This window comes from Pongo abelii, chromosome 22 (genome assembly GCF_028885655.2).
Source record: "Pongo abelii isolate AG06213 chromosome 22, NHGRI_mPonAbe1-v2.0_pri, whole genome shotgun sequence".
NCBI lineage: Eukaryota > Metazoa > Chordata > Mammalia > Primates > Hominidae > Pongo > Pongo abelii.
In genome coordinates this window covers 69,555-85,898 of record NC_072007.2, presented here as the reverse complement: position 1 = coordinate 85,898, position 16,344 = coordinate 69,555, and the positions used below count along the sequence as shown (strand labels likewise).

General features: G+C 39.5%; 1 pseudogene; it reads left to right on the top strand.

Annotated features, from left to right (window-relative positions):
* Nucleotides 1-10,666: 10,666 nt before the first annotated feature.
* On the top strand, nucleotides 10,667-16,128 carry LOC134760866 (angiogenic factor with G patch and FHA domains 1-like; annotated as a pseudogene).
* Nucleotides 16,129-16,344: the final 216 nt, after the last annotated feature.

The window sequence follows — 16,344 nt, the reverse complement described above, 5'->3', positions numbered from 1 at the left end:
CCTGTTCACCTTTCAAGATGCACAATTAAACATGCCTATATTGACATATGTTATATATTTTGCCCAGAAGAAGAATTTATTATACATAGTGTTAACATTGTATGCATAGATATTATAACTTCTTAAATGCTTGGAAACAACAAATGTTAAATTATGGTTGATTGTATTAGATCCACACCTATATGATGAAATAAAAATGCAGAGAAAAAATAAATACCAAATGAAATGGCCCTTCCTACCTTAAAAATGGGAAGATAATTAGATCAAATGCAATAAAATTGAATTGATTAGGTTGAGCCAGTGCTAACCTAATCAGCCCCTGATTCCTGAGGCAGCAAAAAGTCTAGGTGGAAAAACTTTCCCCCTTTCTCACACTTCCTCAGTCATCCTGGGAGCGCCATTGTGTTCTGTGGAATTTATTCAAGCTCCCTACTGAAAATGGACTTGGTTTCAAACAGGTAAACCATCAACTGATCACAAGAAAAACAGCCTAGATTCTGAACATCAGCTCCTGTCTTCACACCGCAGACACCACCTGAATCCCATCAAAGCCCACGTTGTTTCTCAACATCCACCAGCAAGACGCATTCCAGGGCAGCCTCTCAAAATTGCTTCAGTGAGACGGAACAAGATGTGGCAGAGCTCCAGGTTCAGAACAGCTTCCTCATCCCTTCCTACTGCGGCGGAGTCTGTCTCTGCTGGTCAGAGCCCTCCAACTAGCCTAGTCTATGTCCAAGCAAGTGTCCCCTAAAAGGACCTTCTTGTCTCCCCCTTTGCTGAGGAAAGCATGCAGGAATGAGACCTTCTATGTTAGGGAGTACTCAGCCTCCAGTCCCAAATGACTTGATTGACTGATGAACTGATTCCTTGAGGAGGAGAAAGACACGGGGAAGAGACTGTGTTGGGTGAGTCTGTGTTTTCCCAGCTGTGCTGCCTGTGCAAATAGTGGAACAAAAAAAGAATTAGTGGTAGACACTGCCTAGTGAAATTGTCTGAATGTAAATGGAACTTATCATAATATGATATCATTATATATTATAATATTATGTTATAAAATTTATTTGACATCTGAATACCTTTTTATATATTATGATATATAAAATTTGGTCAGGTAATTTTATAAGAAAATTGAGTTAAATTTTGTAACAACATTGACACATAAACTCAATAGAAAGCTAGGAAAATTGTCTGCTCTATGTAAATGACTGCTTGTTGGATAACTCTGTAAAAGGTATGAAGAGGGGTCTGCTACTTACTTGATAAGTAAGTACTTGATAAGACATCGGCTTCCACATCTTTGCTGCTTTTAACCTCTCAAGATATGAGAATATTTTACTCTAAGAAAGTATTTTCATAGATATCGTAATAGAAATTTTGTTCATTTTAGTTAATAAATTATTATAACATTTAGTGATTATTAATAATTTATGTCATTGTTAAAATATACTCCTACAGACAGCATATTACACATGTGTTTTGATTTGTCCTTTAATCTCAGGTAAATTTTTGAAATTTTTATTTATTAAATTCTATTTATTTTAGATAAAAGAGACCTTGTAACTGCCATATGATGTACTTTCTTAGAAAGAGAAATTATCAGGCAAAACTCAGGCTTGGCTGGGCATGGTGGCTCATGCCTGTAATCCCAGCACTTTGAGAGGCCAAGGCGGGTGGATCACCTTAGGTCAGGAGCTCAAGGCTAGCCTAGCCAACATAAGGAAACCCCATCTGTACTAAAAATACAAAAAATAAAAAAATAACTGAATGTGGTCGTTCACGCCTGTAATCCCAGCTACCTGGGAGGCAGGAGGATTGCTTGAACCCAGGAGGCAGAGGTTTTGGTGAGCCGAGATCACGCCACTGCACTCCAGCTGGGTGCCAGAGCAAAACTCCTTCTCAAAAAAAGAAAAAACTCAGGCTTATTTTTATCAAAATCTAGATTTTAAGAAACATTTCTAGGTGTCCCCTTTCAATAAAAATCCAAACCAAAACAAACAAAAAATTTCTAGGTAATTCCCATGAATATTAATAACTGTTAAATTGGGTACTTTTATTTTTAAGAGAGGGATTGTTTATATGGATGTGTTGATGTGTCAAACACGTACAGTTAAAATTGTACCTTTTTTTGACAGACCCTCACTCTGTCCCTCTGGATGGAGTGCAGTGGTGCAATCACAGCTCACTGCAGCCTTGACCTCCCAGACTCCAGTTATCCTCCCAAGTCAGCCTCCCAAATAGCTGTGACTACAAGTGTGCACCACTATGCCCAACTAACTTTTAAAAAATTGTTGTAGAGATGAGGTCTCACTATCTTGTCCCAGTGAGGTCCTGTTATGTTGCCTAGGCTGGTCTCAAACTCCTGAGCTCTGGCTTCCAAAGTGATGAGGTTATGAATGTGAGCCACCGTGCCCAGCCAAGATTAGACCTTTCAATGAGTGCACATCTTACCTCAAAAAAAAAAAAAAAAAGAAACTTATTAAAAGATAAAGTCTGCGTTAAAAATGGGTTCACATTAATGATTTTTAATTTGGTAATTCTATTGTTAAAAGAGGGATTGTTTATATGGGTGTGTTTATGTGTAAAAAGCTAGTTAAGGTCGAACCTTTATTTATTTATTTTTTTGAGACAGCGTCTCACTCTGTCATCCAGGCTGATGTGCAGTGGCACAATCACAACTTACTGTAGCCTCAAACTCGTAGAATCAAGGGATCCTGCTATGTCAACATCCCAAGTAGCTGGAACTACAGGCATGCACCACTGCCCCTGATTAATTTAAAAAAAATTAATAAAGATGTGGTCTCACTATGCAGCCCAGGCTGCTCTCAAACTCCTGACCTCAAATGATCCTCCTGCCTTGTCATTCCAAAGTGATGGGATTACACAGGCTTAAGCCATTGTGCTCAGCCAAGATTTTACCTTCAATAAGCACACATTTTATACCACAAAAAATAATAATAAATAACAAAGTCTATGTGAGAAATGAGTTGAAGTGTAGATAATACAAAATTGACATGTTATTAGTTGTTGTTGAGCCTGGGTAACAGGCCTATTGTACTGTTTCTTTTATTTTGTGTATGTTTTAAATTTTCTGTAATAAAACATGTATAATAATACAAAGTTGATCTACAATGTTAGCTCTTAAGATCTTACTGACTTTGGGGGAGCAAAAAGAGAGAAAGTGGTTGCCAGGACATCAGTGAAGCTGGTTCTATTTCTAGGTTACACACGTGTTCACTTGTAATAATTCATTGAACTTTACGTGATTTCTTTGTATACGTCTTTCTGCATGAATATTATACATATATAAAAATTTAAATATTACCTATTTGCACATAATTTTAACTTTATATCTCAGAATAATAGCACTGTTTTGTGTTGTTTTAAAGTGGGACATGTTTGCTCAGGGCATCATCAGATGGATATTAATATTCCAAGGTATTTACTTATGTTGTAACACTTCGGTGATCTTCTAGGTCTTCCCATGTTTACATCAATTTAGTAAGTAAGATTGTTTTAAGTTTTTAGAGTATAGGCCAAGCATGGTGGCTCATGCCTACAGTCTCAGCTCTTTGGGAGGCCAAGGCAGGAGGATCATTCGAGTCCAGTATTTTGAGTTTTTTTAGGATGCAATTATTGTTCAGCAAAGTCCTCTCCCCAGAGTGAGGTTCAGCAATGCAAGGGCACCTAGTGCATACTATGCATTTGGTATGAGTAGAACTGGATTGAATCAGGAATAAAATATGTAGCAGAGGTCAGTTTGGCAAGGAAAAGTAGGTAATGCAGGTAAGATCAGAAGAGCACAACCCAGCAGCAAATCTTTCCATTTATTTCAGGAACCCATTTGCCACTAGTTCACTGGAAGAGGCTGATTTAAACCATTCATTTCAGGAAACCATTTGCCACTAGTTCACCGGAAGAGGCTGATTTAAACCATTCATTTCCGGAAACATTTGCCACTAGTTCACCCGAAAAGGCTGATTTAAAGCAGCAGTTTGGGGGCTTGGTTGTACCCCATAGTCACCCAGAGAGCTTTAAACAGCACTGTGGCTCAGGTCCCACCGCAGGGATTCTGAATTCATTTATCTATTGCCTTTTGAGTTTAGGTAATTTTAAAAGCCTCCCTGGTGATTCCCGTGTGCACCCAGGGGAAACAACCCCTGGTTCAGGGTGAGAAATGTATTTGCTGCGCATGCATTCCATGTGTGCAGCGGTGATTTACCCGATGGCCACTCCTGAGTTTGGGGTCTTAGAAAATACACTTGTCCTGTTAAAAATCAAAAAACAACTTCAAGACACACTCAGCTGTTTGACTAAAATGCAGCAGGAGAAAATATCTTCTCAACAGGTGTATCTGGATGGCACTTGCTTTCAGAGTAAAAGATGGTTTCAAGCACAATATAGCACTTTTTTCCTACAGGCTTTCAAGGCCTTTTACTATCATATCCTTATGAATCACAGGAATAAAAAAATCATAGTTATATAACTGTCAAATATTGTATTAGGAAAAAATAAAGGGCATGTCTTCCATGCTCAGGTGTCCTGATTAAAATCAGTTAAGACCCATCTGCCCGGTGTGGTGGCTCACACCTGTAATCCCAGCACTTTGAAAGGCAGAGGCTGGAGGATCACTTGAGCTCAGGAGCTCAAGACCAGCCTGCTCAACGTAACAAAACCTCATCTCTGCCAAAAATACAAATATTATCTGGTTGTGGTAGTGTGCACGTGTGGTCCCAGCTACTTGGGAGGCTGAGGTGGGAGAATTGCTGGAGCACAGAATGTCAAAGATGCAGTGAGCCACTGCACCCCAGCCAGAATGACAGGGAAAGAGACTCTGTCTCAGAAAAAATAAACAATTAAAGAGACCCATTCTTTCAGACACCCTCATTCTTCTACATAAAACACGAGGCTTTTGACTGAAATGTTTTAAGATGAACTGAAAATTCTCCCATAATCAGGAGCAGTAGATGGGGGTTGCTCCATTCCTGTTCTTTCAGTTGAAGCAAGGCAGAGGTCTGGAGACTGAAACTGGTAAATACTCAAACTGGTAAATATATCAATTGCTTTCTTTTCATATGATGTATTAAGCTATTTTGCATTGCTATTTAAAAAACCTGAGCCTGGGTAATTTCTAAGAAAAGAGTTTGATTGGCTCATGGTTCTGCAGGCTGTACAGGAAGCATAGCACCAGGGTCTGCTTCTGGGAAGGCCTGGGGAAGCTTACAATCATGGTGAAAGAGAAGCAGGCATCTCACATGGTAGAAGCAGAAACAAGAAAGATGGGGGAGGGATGGGCCACACCTCTAAACAACCAGATCTCGAGAGTACTCACTATCACAAGGACAGCACAGAGCCATGAGGGACTCACCTGGTGATTCAACCACCTCCTCCCCAGGCCCCACCTGCCACATTGGGGATTAAAATTCAATATGAGATTTGGAGGGGACATCTAAACTATATCACATGACCATCAGAAAAACAGATGAAGAATTCATGGTTTCTACTGTCCAGAAACTTTTCATCTAGAGCAAATGGATTAATGGCTGAATTCAGCATCCTGTAGTTGGAAGGGAGAAGGGAGCTGCACAGGGGGCCTTGGCTGCATTTGCTCCATTTCCCTTATGCTGTTCCTTGAGTTCCGATGTCACCACCTGAAGGGCTATTCATGGACAGAAGAATTATTGTTATTGTTGTGATTATTTCTATTTCTTTTATCTTGGTAAAAATAAGTTTTTAGCTTCTCATATAATTGTCCTAAAAAACCCTAAGAGTTTTGAGTAAGTTTCTTGTTATCATGTGTTATAAAAATTGACAGGGAAGTGACTAAAACAGATTAAAATTACACAAGCTCTAAGAGTCAAGTCTCTGTTGGGCAGGCTTAGGAAAGACAGAACTGGAAATACTCCACCAGCATGAACATCAGAAATATGGGGTCCACTTTCTATTCCAGCCTTGCCGAGATCCACCCTTTTCTAAGGCCTCATCCAGGTCTGGCCTCACCCTAGAATCTTCTGTCACAGAACTGATTAAAGGAGACCAGAGATTCGGGCGCGGGCTCCTGCTGCCTCTCCTGTGCTGGTGCCCACAATTTCCTAAAATGGAAAAGCAGATAAGTGGAAGCAAATAATTCTATATTTGGGGGTGATAATTTCTTTTTCATTGAAGCCAGTGCTTCTAGAGACACCCCACCTAGCAACTTGTTTTCCATTCCTGCAAATTCAGTAGCTGCTCCACAAGGCACAAGAAGGTAAATATAAATATAAAACATCTTTCTGAACAGTTCACCCTTTTTTCCCTATCCCTTTCATCTGTCGATATAGATTTTATTCTGCACATTTTATTTTCCAGGTAAATAATTTTTAAAATGGAAGAAAAAATAGAAACGCTAGGCCCTTCATTTAAATCCTGAAAATTACAGAAAACTTAGCACCCAACTCACAGGGTACTATGAGGATTAACTCACATCATGTAATGTTTCCTGAACAGTGCTCTGTAACAGACTTCTGAACACATAGTATGTGCTCAATAAACATTGCATTAACTCATGTGTACATGTTTTCCAAATGCAGACTTACTCAAACATTGATGCCTTCTCTAGGCTTTCTCAACTGTAAAGAGCCAGCAGAAAATGACATGTTTGAAAATGGTGATTGGTGGCTTCCACTTTGGGCCAAAAGTATTTGTGTTGTGGTAACATTGTTGGGTGTCAGGAGCTCTGTGCTGTGCCTACTTTCTCTAGCTGAGTGCTACTATATTGGATGTAGTGGAAGAAACATCAGCATTAAGAGGAGACTTTTTAAAGAAGCCAATTCATGGATCCCTTCCAAACCTGCAGAATCACATCACTAAGAGAGAGCCTGGAATCAGAAATAATTCATATGCACATTGAAGATTGAGAGGCAGCCGGGTGCGGTGACTCACGCCTGTAATCCCAACACTTTGGGAGGCCGAAGTGGGCAGATCACCTGAGGTCAGGTGTTCAAGACCAGCCTGGGCAACATGGCAAAACCATGTCTCTACTAAAACATACAAAAATTAGCCAGGTGTGGTGGCTGGTGCCTGTAATCCTAGCTACTCGGGTGGCTGAGACTGCAGAATCACTCGAACCCGGGAGGTGGAGGTTGCAGTGGGCCAAGATGGCGCCACTGCACTCCTGCCTGGACAATGAGTGAAAACTCTGTCGAAAGAAAAGAAAGAAAGACAGAAAGAAAGAAAGAAAGAAAGAAAGAAAGAAAGAAAGAAAGAAAGAAAGAAAGAAAGAAAGAAGAAAGAAAGAAGGAAAGAAAAAGACTTGAGAGGCAATGCTTAGCTAAGTGGCTCTCGGCCCATGCTTCCAGCCATAATCACATGGCCAGCTTAAAGAAATACCATCACCTGTGCCCTCCCCAGAGACTCTGTCTATTGATCTTGGTGGAAGCATCTAAGTGGTTGTAATTAGAAAGTCAAAATGTCCCTCTTTGATGATTATATAATATGATATATACAAAAATTCTAAAGACCGCCAAAAAAACTCTTAGATTTGATAAATAAATTTAATAATGTTTCAAGATGCAAAAATCAGTGTACAAAAATTGGTAGCATTTTTATACACTAATGATGCTCAAGCTGAGAACTGAATTAAAAAGTCACTTCCTTTTACAATAGCTACAAAAAAAGGTAAAATGCTTAGAAATACAATTAGTCAAAGAGATGAATGATCCCTGCAAGGAAAACTACAAAACACTGATGAAAGAAATTGTACATGACACAAAAGAGAAAAACATCCCATGATCATGGATTGGAAGAATTATGATCAATAAAATGACTCTACTGCCCAAAGCAATCTACATATTAAATGCAATTCCTACAAAAATGCCAATGTTATTTTTTATAAAATTAGAAAAAAAAACACTAAAATTCACATGGAACCACAAAAAGAGCCTGAATATTCAAAGAAAATCTAAGCAAAGAGAATAAAGCTGGAGATATTACATTATTTGACTTAAAATTGTGCTAGAAGGCTGTAGTAACCAAAACAGCATGGTACTGATATAAATCGACACATAGATCAATGTTACAGAATAGAGAACCTAGAAATAAAGCCACATACCTACAAACAACTGATCTTTTACAAAGTCAACAAAAACACACACTGGAGAAATGACATGCTATTCAACAAATTGTGCTGGAAAAATTATATTGCCGTATTCAGAAGAATGGAATGGGACCCCTATGTCCCACCATATACAAAAATCAACTCAATATGGATTAAAAGACTAAATTGTAAGACCTGAAACTATAAAAATGCTAGAAGAAACTCTAGGATAAACTCTTCTGGACATTGACTTGGACAAAGAATTTATGACTAATATCTCAAAAGCAGATGTACCAATAACAAAAATAGACAAAAGGAACTCAATTAAACTAAAAATCTCCTGAAAATGAGCTTTCTAATTAACACAGTGAACAGAAAACCTATGGAATGAGATAAATGTTTACGAGTTTTGCATGTGACAAAGATCTAGTGTCAAGAATATGCAAGGAACTCAAACAGCTCAACAAAAATAAAACAAGTAACCTCATTAAAAAGCAAGCAAAGAACATGAACATTAAAAAAGAAAAAAAGACACTGATGGTCAATGGTCAACAAGCACGTAAAAGATGCTCAACCTTGTCAATGATCAGCGAAATGCCAGTTAAAAACCACAATGAGATACCAACTTACACCATGCAGAATGGCTATTACTAAAAAGCAGAAAAATGAGCTATCAGCAAGGATACAGAGAAAAGGGAACACTTATACATTGTTTGTGGGAAAGTAACTTTCTACAACCTCTATGGAAAACAGTATGGAGATTTCAATATAGACTAAAAATAGAACTTCCATTTGATTCAGCACTCCCACTACTTGGTATCTACCCAAAGGAAAACAATTTGTTACATAAAGAAAATACCCATGCTCACATGTTTATCACAGAACTATTCATAATAGCTGATATATGAAATCAATTTAAATTTATCAATCAATAATCGAATAAAGAAAATGTGTTATACAAGTATACCATGGAATGCTACTCAGCCATGAAGAAGAATAAAATCCTGTGTTTTGCAACAACATGAATAAAACCGGAGGCCATTATTGTAAGTGAAAAAACTCAGAAACAGAAAATCAAATTCTGTATTTTCTCACTTGTAAGTGGGAACTCAATTACGCATACACTTAGATATAGAGACTGGAAAAATAGACACTGGAAACTCAGAAAGATGGGAGGTTGGAGAGGGTTTAGGAATGAGAAAATAACTAATTGGGACAATAAACAACATTCAGATGATTGTCACACCAAAAGCCCATGCTTCATCACTATGCAACATGCTTCTGTGAGAGAGCTGCATTTATAGTCTCTAACGTACTAATAAAGAGATAAAAAAAAAAAAAAAGGCCTGGTGCGGTAGCTCAAGCCTATAATCCCAGCACTTTGGGAGGCTGAGGCGGGCAGATCACGTGGTACAGGAGTTCAAGACCAGCCTGGCCAATATAGTGAAACCCCATCTCTACTAAAAATACAAAAATTAGCCGGGCGTGGTGGCACATGTCTGTAGTCCTAGCTACTCGGGAGGCTGAGGCAGGAGAATCACTTGAACCCGGGAAGCGGAGGTTGTGGTGAGCCGAGATTGTGTCACTGCACTCCAGCCTGGAAACAGAGGGAGACTCTGTCTCAAAAAAAAAAAAAAAAAGAGAGAAAAAAAACTTTGGCTTTTATCAAGAGGACAAACTGAATAGACCTCATAATTTTCATAAATAATTACATTAGGCAAAAAATTTTAATAAAAATAAATAAAAAATAATATTGTATTTTAAGAATGGTATAGAAAGATAATTTGATGAATTCGAGTAGTTAGTACTTAGCACATCCAATATGTTAGGCAAGATTCTAAGCCACTTAGACCTTTATGGACAGAATATGTAACAGAGTAAAATAAATAACACAAAGATTCATTGGCAATGACAAACTGACATATTTTCAATCATATTAGATGATATTAAAACCACTAACAAATTTACTGTTTTGTTTCATAATAAAAAAGAATGTTAAATAACTTCATTAAAAAGTTTGACTAATTAGGCATATAGATAAATGGGCAGCATTTTGACCAGTACACATACACATTTTCAAACACCAGACAAAATTATTTATTTATTTTTTGCGGGGAAAGAACAGTTTTATTATCTGGGGATACAGTGGGGTCCTTTCCCTGGGAGGTGGGTCTTCCACTGGTTACCCCCGCCAGGGCTCCAGGGGGCGCCATGCGATTCAGTGCTGGGCTCCGCTAGGGGCCGTGCCTTGGAGAAGGCGAACTGTGCGGGGAACCAGCAGCTGTGGGGTCCTCACCGCCCGCTCCGCCCGGCTGCACCGGGCCTCCTGGTGCTCCTCAGGCTCCCGCCGAGTCTGCGTCTCTGGAGGGCAGCGAACCATCGTGCCCAGAACCTTATCCTCACAGTCCAGTTTGACGCAGGTCAGGCATTTCTGCTTCCTCCTCTCGGGCAGGTCTTTGCACTTGGGTTTCTTCCAGTCCTTCCTCCCGCCGCTTCTCTGTCTGCCGGAGCTTAAATTCCAGCCTCACAAATGTTCCAGCTGGGAAGGGCGTGTCCAGGGCGCTGTCCACACTGATCTCCCGGAAGCCCCGCTGCATGGGCGGGTACTTGCAGCAGATTCCTCCAGGGCCACCTGCAGGCCCCGGCGCTGGCCCCCTGTGCTCGGCACCCCCCGCGCCCCCCGCGCCCACCCACGGGGCCAGCGAGATCCGCAGCCGTCTCAGGCTTCCCCGTCACCCCGACGCTGCGAAGCGGGTGTGCGCCCCTTAGTTCTTCGAGCCCGCCGGGAGCCACCTCCTCCCATGCCCTGCCCCTGGGGGGGGCATGCCCGCAGAACGCTGGGCAGAGGCGAAGGAACCGGGAAATGTCCCTTTCTCCACACTGACCTTGGGGTGTGCCGGGTCCTCTCCACTCCCTCCCACTCTGCCCGCGCTGTTCCCCGGGGCCCGCAGTTTCAGCAAAGTTCCCTGCCGCGCCGGGAAGCCGTCCTGCTGCCCACTCTCACCCTTCCTCCTTTTCTGGCCCATTCTCTCTCCCCACTGGGTCTCCGACACAACCCTCTCTCCTCCCGGCTGTCCCCGGAGCCCCTCTCTGCTTCCCCAGCTCAGCCCCCTCTCTGATGGCTTCTCCCTCCCACCCCCAAGCGAATCTCTGGGCTCCCACGGGGTGCCCTCAATCCCCGGGGCCTAGGTCAACCAGACAAAATTATTTTAAACGGGAAGGTTTGAATTCCATTGAATTCATGAAAGCAGGAATCCATCTGGTCATATTTTAAATAATTGTGAAATGATAATAACAATTATCAATTTAAAGTTTAACCAGAATTCAGAATAACCACCATTTTACCAGGAAAAAAAAAAAAACCTGTTATAACTAACCAAGTCAGTAAATTCTCAGGATACAGTATTAACATATGAACATCAGTTGCATTTTTTTACAGTAACAACAAAATATCTGAAACAGGAATAAAGATAGTTCCATTTACAATATTATCAAGTAGAATGAAATTCTTAGGAATGAGTTAACAAAGAATATGGAAGATCTGCATACTGAAAACTATAAAATGTTGAGGAAAGAAAATGAAGAATACAAAATGAGAAATATGTGTTCATGGATTCTAAAAATTAATAATGTTAAAATATCCATACTACACAAAGTGATCTACAGAGTTAAATTTCTATCAAAATTTTAATGCCATTTTATTAAAATGTAGAACAACAATTTTAAAATTAGTATGGAACCACAAAAGACCTCAAATAGCCAAATGCTGAGAAGAACAAAAAGGCTGAAAGCCTCACACTTCCTGATTTTAAACTATATTACAAAGCTGTAGTCATCAATATAGTATAGTACCTACATAAAAACCAATAGAACAGAATAGAGGACCCAGAAATAAACTCACGGATATACAGTCAACCAATCCCACAGAATGGAGAAAGGATAAACACATCAAGGAGTGGTGTAGGAAAAACTAGATATGCACAGAAAAAAGTGAACCTTTCTCTCATATCATCACAAAATGAATTTGAAATGAAATAAAGACTTAAACATAAGAACTGAAATCATGAATCCTCTAAAAAAAAATGGAGAAAAACCTCCTTGACACTGGTCACGGCAATGATGTTTTGGATATGACACCAAGAACACAGTCAACAAAAGCAAAAATGAACAAGTGGAACTATGTCAAAGTAAAAATTTTCTGCACAATAAAGGAAACAATCAACAAAATATAAAGGCATTATAGGAAATGGGAGAAAATATTTGTAAACCATATATAGGATAATATGTTACTATCTAAAATATATGTCATACTAATCAATACAAAAAAAGAACCCACAGCAGAATTAAAAGCAATTTCTTGATTAATAATTGGGCAAAATATACAAATAGCAATTTTTCCAAAGATATACAAATGGCCAGCAGGTATATAAAAAATGCTCAACATCACTAATTATAAGAGTAATTAAAATCAAAATCACAATGAGGTATCACCTTATCGTGGTGTTTGGATGCCTATTATCAAACAGTCAAAAGACAAAAAGTGTTAGGGTGTAGAAAAAGAGAACACTTGTCCACTGTTGCTGAGGATGTCAATTGGTGCAGCTATTATGAAAAACAGTATGGAGGTTCCTTAAAATTTTTAAACTAGAACTATCATTAATCCCAATTTGGAGTATATAGCCAAAGGACATAAAATCAGGATCAGCAAGGGTATCTGCGTTCCTCTGATACAGATAAATAAACTGATACATAATTTCAGTTTTAATAAAAATGAAACTCTTTCATCTACTACAGTATTGATAAATCTTGAAGACATTATGCTAAGTGAAATAAGCGGAATACAGGACAACTACTGCATGATCTCGTTTGTATGTAAAATCTAAAAAAGTAAATAAAAATAAAAAAATAAAAAGCCATGGAAACAGTAAAACGGTGGTTCCCATGGGCTAGGAAGTGGGGAAAGTGGGGAGATTTCCATGGAAGGGGGCACCTTCTGTTACAAGGTGAGTAACGGCTGGGACCTAATGTACAGAATAGTGACTATAGTTAACAACACTGTGTACTTGAAATTTGCTACAAGAGTAGATCTCAGGTGCTCTCACCACACACACAGAAACGTATTAACTCTGTGAGGGGATAGATATGCTAACTAGCTTAACTGAGGTGATTTAAAGACTACTGACATCTCAAAACACTCTATTGTACACCCTAAAAATACACACTTTTCAATTTGTCAATCATAGCTCAACGAATGGAGAAAAAAAATAAGAGTAACCAGCAGGTCATATCTAGCCACAGGGAAACTCGATTTAAAACACGCTTGGCTACTGTTTGCAGCTCAACTCGGGAACAGCCGGAGCGCTTCTGGCCCCTGGACTTAGACGCTCCTCCCGCGGCCCCCGTGGCTGTGGCTCCGCCGGCCCCCGCTTCGGACCCGAGCAGCCCCTCCGAGGCCGCAGCCGTCGGGCGCCCGAACTCACGGCCTCGGGTCCGTACCCGCCGCCAGCGCCTTCGCTGTGGCCTCTCCTCCCCCTCTCCGAGCCCGAGCTGGCCCAGCGGAGAAGGAGGGCGGAGAAGCTGGAACCAGAACGCGAAGCTGCAGGCGGCAGGTGCGGAAACGGGAGACGCTATGGCCTCGCACAGGAAGGCTGCTCAGAGCGAAACAAGCAACCGCCAGGAGCTCCGCACGCAGCTGGAAGAACTCAGTCACGTACTCCGCTGCGGGAGAAATGGAGATAATAAAAGTCTGATGTAGAAGTACTCGCAGAGAACCATGCTCCTTGGTCAATCTCAGATTATTATTATCAGACCTACTCTAATGATGTTAGTCTTCCAAACAAAGTGAGTGACTGAACTGTCAAATCAGCAAGATCAGGATATTGAAACTCTTGCTTTGAATTCTAACGACCAGTTATAAATAGAAAATGATGCTCACCCTGGTACTGATAAGACACCAAATGTTAAATGTAGACAAGAGGGTCATTTGCCTCAAATTCACAGGAGCCAGCATCTGCATTAGCAGCACAAGATACGTCCTTAGAAGGTTCGTCATTAGATGGAAGTTTGAGAGATGCAGCAGAAGCGGCTTTATCACAGACTGGATTAAGTTATGATGAAAATACTGGACTGTATTTTGACCACAGCACTGGTTTCTATTAAGATTCTGAGAATGAAATATATTATGATTTAATTTATGACTACTGTGATGTGGGAAGTGGTCGCTATGGATTTCATTCTCGAGTAGATTTGCAACATTTTCAGACTTATAGCACAAAACAAAAATGAAAAATTGAGAAAAGAAAGGATCCAGATTCTTCTACAAAAAAAAAAAAGTGAGGAAAAGGATTTGAATTCAGAGGATCAAGAAGCCTTCAGTGTTGAACATACAAGCTGCAACGGGAAAAACAATTTCACAAATGTGAAAAAAAAGCCAAAATAGGCATTCATCACAAAAATAATCCCCCAAAATTCACTGTTCCAGTTAGTGGAAATGCTATGGAATCTCCTCTTAATGAAAACATCTCAATTCATCTTTAAGGATGAGAAAATCACAGAGACTGATAGTGAACCAGAAGAAGGTGAAATTACGACTCTCAGACCGAGGGTAGTTATGATGAAGGCATTACCAGTAAAGGCAATGCAACTGCAAAAGATACTGAGGAGGAAGATTAGGAAAAAGTGTGGCCCTCATATATGACAGTAATTGTCGTTAGATCACCTGTGTTACAGACAGGATCATTCTTCATCATTACTGCTGTAAAACCTGCTACAATTGGAAGAGAAAATGATATGGAGCATACTCTTCGAATCCCTGAAGTTGGTGTAAGATTCATGCAGAAATCTATTTTGACCATGACTTACAAAGTTATGTCCTTTTGGATCAGGTAGTCAAAATGGAACAATTGTTAATGGAAAATGGATTATTCAGCTGAAAACTAAATGTGACCCTTATGAACCTGACCATGGAGATAAAGTGAAAGTTGTAGACACTGTGTTATCTTATTACATTCACCCTGGCAGTAATAGCTGTGTTGGATGTGAACCAGGGCAGGTTAGAGCTCACCTTTTCCTTGATAAGAAAGATGAATCATTTGTTGGTCCATCATTAACTAAGAAGGAAACGAGTTGGAAAGAAGAAAAGGATTTTAAAAATATACGAGTAAAATATGGTTTACAGAATACAGACTACAAAAATGATAAGATACTGGATAATCAAAAATATAAAGATAGAGTTGGAAAACATAGGGAGCAGATTGGAAGTGAAGGAAATTTCCAAAGAGATGATGTTCCTGCATCTGTTCGTTCTGAAATTACTGATAGCGACAAAGGTCAGAAGATGTTGAAAAAGATGCGTTGAAAACAGGAGAAGGCCTGAGGAGGGATGGTGGGAGAATAAAAATTCCAATACAGCTTCAGCTTCGGCAAACACATGCAGGATTGGAGACAGACAAACCATCCTCAATTAAAGAGACTCACCTTCTCCAAAACAAGAACAACAACAACAACAACAAATGGGACAAAGCACAGGAGAGGTTTGCTGAAAACTTTCCAGAAACTAAACTTCCAAAAGATGACGTAGGAACCATTCCTTGGGTAAAAGGGACTGAGGAGTGAAGGTTAATCACAGAAGAAAACTCAAGCTTTTTTATAAATAGAGTTTGGAAACTCTTATTTTATTGCAGAATGTTTCTCCCCAAAAAAGTCAGTGCCACAAGAAAGCTGTGTCACAGTTTACCCCTTCCTGATTCAGAAATGTGTAATAAAATGTGGTTTGCAGCTGTTAAAAAACACTTTTTAAACTAATTATTAGTGACTCAATTAAATTATACAGTAAGTGAACTAAAGTTCACAGGGCACAGATAAGTTTATCAAATTTTACTATTTTATCTTGTCATTTACAACATCCATATAAGCAATTAGCCATATAAGCAAAATTCATATAACCACTTAAATGTTCATTTGTCCTTGTCTCCATATATTCATACTAGTATGCACAGAAAATACAGCAAAAGAAACATCTAAAATCTATAAAAATAAATCTGACAATATACATTCTTTTTTATGCCCTTCAGGACCTAAATAAAAAATGTTGAGACAGCATGAATAGTGATGCATACATTTTCTAATATTTGGAATAGCCTAAATCATATTAAAGAACTAATGAACAGGTGACATGCCACAGAAAATTCGTCTTTTATTGTTTTCTTCGGTGAAGAATCTGAATATGTTGATATATACTGTACATTCAGCATTTGCATTTGGTTTGTTTCATA